Source organism: Monopterus albus, unplaced genomic scaffold (genome assembly GCF_001952655.1).
Source record: "Monopterus albus unplaced genomic scaffold, M_albus_1.0 scaffold81.1, whole genome shotgun sequence".
NCBI classification, from domain to species: Eukaryota; Metazoa; Chordata; class Actinopteri; order Synbranchiformes; family Synbranchidae; genus Monopterus; species Monopterus albus.
Genome location: NW_018127961.1, coordinates 1,133,415 through 1,139,886, shown reverse-complemented (window position 1 = coordinate 1,139,886; position 6,472 = coordinate 1,133,415). Strand labels below are relative to the sequence as shown.

General features: G+C 42.5%; 1 long non-coding RNA gene across 1 annotated transcript; it reads right to left on the bottom strand.

Annotated features, from left to right (window-relative positions):
* Positions 1–234: 234 nt before the first annotated feature.
* On the bottom strand, positions 235–6,195 carry LOC109963848 (uncharacterized). Its single transcript, XR_002275450.1, has 3 exons — positions 6,139–6,195; positions 5,550–5,641; positions 235–326 (listed from the first exon to the last, which is right to left on the bottom strand). It is a non-coding gene; the product is annotated as an uncharacterized LOC109963848 (long non-coding RNA).
* Positions 6,196–6,472: the final 277 nt, after the last annotated feature.

The following is a 6,472-nucleotide window of genomic DNA, read 5'->3' as shown; positions in this document are numbered from 1 at the left end:
CTCCATGTGGTCCTGTTTACTGACATAGAAGGAGACACAGAGATGCTACTGGCAGAGAATCAATAGATGCCTTGAAAGAAGTTCCAGCAGGTGCTGACATCAGAGAAACATCAGTGGATGTGAACCTCTAATGGAAGCCTTACAAGGATTGGCTACAGAATAAAGGAACAGACAGAGGGAGAGAGACAGGAGGAATAGATTCAAGGGAAAGGAGCAGTTAAGAGAAACAAAATAGAAAGAAAGAAAAATGCTAGAATTGTTGTGGACAGCAAAATATAAAAGTGTTTTATACCATCCGTTTTCCCTCCAATTGCCTGGTCCCTGCCCTGTAGCAGAGGAGAAGAAATGAAAAAAATGTTAACAGATGAAAGCGTTCAAATTAACCTGCTACAGAAAAGTTGTTTTGATCAGCCCATTTATGTCCTCCTCACTGTCCCTGCAAGAGCTGACTATGGCAATTAGGCATTTATATTTGCAGGGGAGTTTTAATGCCATTTCAAAGGAAGAATTGATTAACTAATTTGATACACCTTCAGTGAGGTGTTATTGCTCCAGGGTCATAGGAAAAATATTCAAAGTACAATATCTTGCAATATAATTAAAAATGAATCCGATTTGGTATTTGGATATGCAAACAATTTTTGTTGCATTTTTGCCTCATATGCTTATTTATGTGCACAGCGTTTACAATAAGACCTATGATCACCAATCAAAACTATATTGTTTTTTTAAGCAGCAACAAATATTCATGAAGCTTATCAGAGACATTGACTACAACAATATTCCCTTGAAATAACAAAGGTTACATAAACACATGGAGTGTTTTAGATCACCACTTGGTTCAATTTTTGCTAATGTAATTATGACTAAATTGGAGCAGACTGTACACTTACATCTGTTGAAAGAAAGGAATCATAAGAATAATTTTGTTGATGATACCTTTGTTATGGCCATAACATCAGACATCCCAGGATATTTGAACAGATCAAATGATCATGTTGTTAATTTGCTACAGTTAAAATAAAGAAATGTCCATATTCCAAAGGAAAACCCCCACAAGACAATATATTCATTTCACTAGCTTCATAGTATCTTTGAAATAATCTCTTAGATTAAAAGTCTTGTGTCTTGAGACAAAGAACCAGTTTATTTAAATCAAGAACCTGCCCTTATGAGAACATTTATGACATGGAATTGATAATCTAAAAGATAAAGCCCTGTCTCTGAAACATGTCATATGTGGCCATGACAGCCAGAGACAGTTGTGGCAGTCAGGTAGCACAGTGGTAATAACTGGCTCCAGCACTAAGGTATACAGAATAAAGAGCCCAAAGAACCCAAGGTTTTCAGAGGCATTGCAGCGACACAATGTCAGATAAAGAGGTTTACATTTTAGTGATATGCAAAGGTATGTCTAACGTTGTTTGTAGTAGATGTGTCTGCAGTAACACAAGTAAATTATACAGAGGGATGTTTTTCCCAGTAATATTGATGTTTTTCCCAGTAATATTGATACAGTACTAATGTTTTGGCCACTATCACATCATGTTCAGTGTTACATACTTGACACCCATAACCATGAGCTGTATGAGAAACAAGAGAAATTTCATGTTATACATTAATAGTTAAACGAGTCTCTTGACTCTTGACTTAAACAAACTCCCCACTTTTCTAGTTGTGTTAATGGCTCACTAAAATGCTACATGGACTGCGAAGTTATGTCCAAGATAAACAAACTGTGTGGCCTGCACCAAAACTAAGGAAAAATTAACAAACTAAGCAAATTTACTTCATTTGCTAATCCAGGAAACCACACAGTGGTTTCTGCTAAATGGGCAACAAAACACTAACGTTGCAGTCAGTTCGAATGACTCCAAATTATAATCAGAATAATTCAATAGAAAGGTACAAAACTGATGTGCTAATGATGCTGACATATACAGTTTAGCCAGCTACAGTACTTATGTATCTAGCAGGATCACGCCATGTCTGGACTACCTTGCTGAACCTGCTGTCACTGCGACCCGACCCTGGATAAGCAGATGATAATAGATGGACAGATGGATGGCCACAGAGGGCAAGAAATAAACACAAGGCCTGAAGATAGCAGAGTTGGGTGGGGGGTTAGTACAGCAGGGAGAGAACACTTCTAGACAACGTTTTACTTGATTTATCCAAATCTGTGCTAATTAATGCAGCTTTATCACTGGTTTTAATAGAAAGGTGTGAGAACACCTGGAGGGACTATGTCTCTCGGCTGGCCTGGGAGCGCCTCGGTATCCTCCTGGAGGAGCTGGAGGAAGTATCTAGAGAGAGGGAAGTCTGGGCATCTCTGCTTAGACTGCTGCCCCCGCGACCCGGTTCCGGATAAGCGGAGGAAGGTGGATAAATGGATGGGTGTGAGAACACAATGCATCACAGCTTACTGCATATGGGGCTGCATAACCACAGACTGTCAGAGTGGCCATGCTGACCACTGCCCACCACTGAAAGTGCCTACAATGGACACATGAGTATCAGGACTGGACCATGAAGCAAAGGAAGAATAACATTTTCTTTTACATCATTTGGACAGCCATGTGTATGTACGTTGCTTGCCTGGGGAAGAGATGGCAACAAGATGCACTATGGGAAGAAGGCGAGCCAGCAGAGGTAGTGTGATGTTTTGGGCAATGCTCTGCTGGGAAACCTTGGGTCCTGCCATTCATGTGGATGTTACTTTGACACATACCACCAACCTAAACACTGCTGCAGACTCCACCTTCATGGCAGTGGTATTCCCTAATGGCAGTGGCCTCCCTTAGCAGGACAACACACCCTGCTACACTGTAACAATGGCTCAGGAGCGGTTTGAGAAGCACAACAAGTTCAAGGTGTTGACTCAGCCTCAAAATTTGTGGGTTTTGCTGGACAAACAAGTCCGATCCATGAAGGCTCCACCTTACAACTTTAGGTAGGTAGGTAGGACTTTATTGATCCCACAATGGGGAAATTCCTGTGTTCCAGCAGCAATAAGCAACAAAACACCATAAGAACAAAGAACTTTTGTAGATGACAATGGTGGGAGTTGTACTTGAAGTCCGACGTGTAGAGAGTGAACAGAAAGGGGGAAAGCATCATCCCCTGGGGCGCCCCCATGCTGCAGACTACCATGTCTGACACATGTTGCACCCCTGGACAAACAAGACTCTTGAGGCTTTGTCTGGTTCTGGCAACTTTTATTACCCGATTCTGTTGGAGATCTCCTCACTCCTTCTCACGAAATCTCCCCACACTTGTCGCTTTTTTTTTTACACGTCATCAACATGCTCACCCCTCCTCTTTTCCCCACAAAACAACAAACCGATCCTACTAATTGCTGGGTGACAGCATATGCAAAATGCGAAACAAACTTGTTTTCAGATACAAAAGACATAAAATATTTCTAGGTTGTAACACACACAGTCACGCATTCTTACAAACTGAGGTCTGTTTGTGAGGTAGTTAATGGTCCATGCGGACAGGTGTTGGTCCACACCTGCCCCTGTCAACTTCTCCTCAGCAGTGACAGCTGGATTGTGTTGAAAGCACTGGAAAAGTCAAAGAACATGACCCTCACAATACTTCGGGGGGACTCCAGGTGAGATAGGGCTCAATGCAGCATGTAGATAATAGCATCATCTACCGTGATGCCAGGTCGATATGCAAACTGCAACGGGTTGAGCGCTAAGCTCACTTGGGCACAGAGATGGCTGAGGACAATCTTCTCCATGGTCTTCATCAGGTGGGAGGTCAGGGCAATAGGTCTGTAATGGTTCGTCTCCTTGGGATGAGTTATTTTAAGAACCGGGACCACACAGGATGTCTTCCACAGAACCGGGACTCTCTCCAGGCTAAGACTCAGGGAAACCTTGGTGGTCCAAAACACAGGACCACTTCACTGAGCTGGTCTGCACACTCCCTGAGGACCCTGGGGTTGATGTGGTCAGGGCTTGTGGCCTTCTTGGCCTTAATCCTCCTTAACTCCCTCCTGACCTGGTCCACCGTGAGCCTGAGGGGACAGGTGGGCGGTGACTGCTCAGGAGCTGTGGGCTGTTGAGAACCCTCTGTGACAGTGGGAGGAGGGGCAAGGTATACCTGAGGTGTGAGCAGCTGCAGCTGTGAGGAGACAACTGACCTAAAGAGGTGAGTCGGGGGGCTGGTAGGATGTGGGCTAAGGACAGGGTAGAGTCAAATCTATTAAAGAAATGATTCAATTTGTTTGCCCAGGCTTGATCTTCCACAACCTGGTGACCATCCCCACTTTTTTCAGGGCCCAAGATGTGTTTCAGTCCTTTCCATGCCTCACGCACGTTGTTATTCTCCATGACCTAGAGGGGGAGGGGGGCGGAGGTGTATGCCTTCCTGGCATTTGCATACATTAGATCCAGAGTTTTATCAGTGGCGGGCCGTCAGGGCCAGCAAGGCCTTCTCTGCTGGCCTAAACACTATTAGAAGCACTGACCTACATTTACAACCAAAATTCTAATATTTGTTCCATGAAATTGTATGAATTTATTCCCAACAGTCTGTTCTCTTCATTTCGTAGTATTTCTCTTGGCTGCACCGCTTCCAGTACGTGTATGTGGATGTTAGATTTTTTTGTCCAATCAGATTTCAGCCTCTATGTGTTGCCATGTCAATCTAATCTGCCCAGGGCCTTCAGAATCAGAAGTGCTGGCCCATGTAACTTAAACTACATTAGCAATGGGACTGTTTCTTTAACCAATCAGATTTCAAATTCGCCTCACAGGGCCAGCTAGCTGGCCCACAATAATGTCAGCATTTTTCCGTCGTCTGATTGGTTGGTCAGAGCAAAACTAGAAAAGGGCTTACGATGAAACTGAAACGCAGAGATCACAGCTGCGGTTGTAGTGCAGAGGGTTTGGAGTTGTCTTATCTGGGTTTCTTGCTTTAGTAAAAACGGTATTCACCCTCAATACGCAAAATACCTCTCTCTCTGTAATGCCACACTTTATTATATTGCGTTTTTGTATAGCATTGATGGTTTCTATAATTGCGACGTACAGTGGTGGTATTAAGAGGTGAATTAAGTCGGGTAAGTCTCCACTGAAGGCCCAGGTACCAAATGCATGGCCCACCACTGAGTTTTATTGTCCTTTGTGCGGCAATTAACATACTGGGTGAAGTTTGGGAGGGTGGCAGAGAAGGGGTGGGAGGCATGGTTAAAATCCCCCGAGATGAGGATTAGAGCCTGTGGGTGTTGTGTCTGCAGCCGAGGCACAGTGGTTTGCAGTGGTGTCGGCCAAGGCAGGAATGTAAACAGTCATCACCACTACATGTGAGTACTCCCAAGGAATGTAGTACAGCGGTACAATGATTGCTAATAGCTCAATGTCCCTGCTACAGAATTTTTCACAGTGATGTGCCCAGGATTGCACCATCTGTTATTTATGTACAGAGAAGTATACCCAAAGCAAACATGGAAAACTTAAGAAAGCACGGAATAAAAATGAAACAGGACAGAGCTGCTGGAACTAGTTGCCACTCCGCACGTTGCCAGAACTTACAGGACTTAAAGGCTCTGCAGCTGACGTCTTGGTGCCAAATACCAGAGGACACCTTCAGAGGTCTGTGGAGTCTATGCCTTGACCAGTCAGACCTGTTTTGGTGGAAAAAGGGGGATGATATTAATCAGGTGGTCCTAATGTTATGACTGATAGGTGTAGTTGTTGCAGGTGTGGCCAGTGCAATTCAAAAAATAAATAGATTTAAATCAGCCCTATAGTTAACGCTTGTTGTCATACAGTAATTATGTCACAAATGTTTAATAAATTCTTGAGATAATAATAATAATACATTTTATTTGTAGAGCATTTTTCAAAATACTTAAAGACATGTTACACAGAAGAAAGGAGGTGTGTTTCCCAAAGGAGGTGTGTTTCCCAAAATGTCAAGATATGTCTTTGAGTGAAGATGCAAAAACAGCCAACAATGCTGTGTATGAAAACTTAACTCCGTGTCATTAGTGGGGTGGCCTACTTATTAAAGATCAGCAGACCTCCTAGTTGGATAAATAATGTCTAACAAGAATAACCATAATGTAATCTACCATTTTAAAGCCTAATTATTACAAAATAATGTAATTTCTTATCTTACCTCTTTACAAAAATCCAAGCCTTTATCTGTTCTTTAGGTCATAATTTTTCCTTGTCTTGGTCCTGTTATTTGGAGACAAAAAAGACACCAGTTAATATAGCTTCTTTTTTTCTAATCATCCCAGAAGAATCCAATTACACCACTGTTTGGAGATCAGTGAGATTACAGTATATCTAAGAAAAAACAATCAGAGCCTATCTGATTCCAGGTTTTAGGAGGAGACATGTCACTGTAATGAAGTTCCTACCCACCTCCATCTTTTACTCTCCTTTCCTCTCTTATTTCCATAGTATTTTTGTCTTTGTCCCTGTTTTATATGTGTATATATATATAT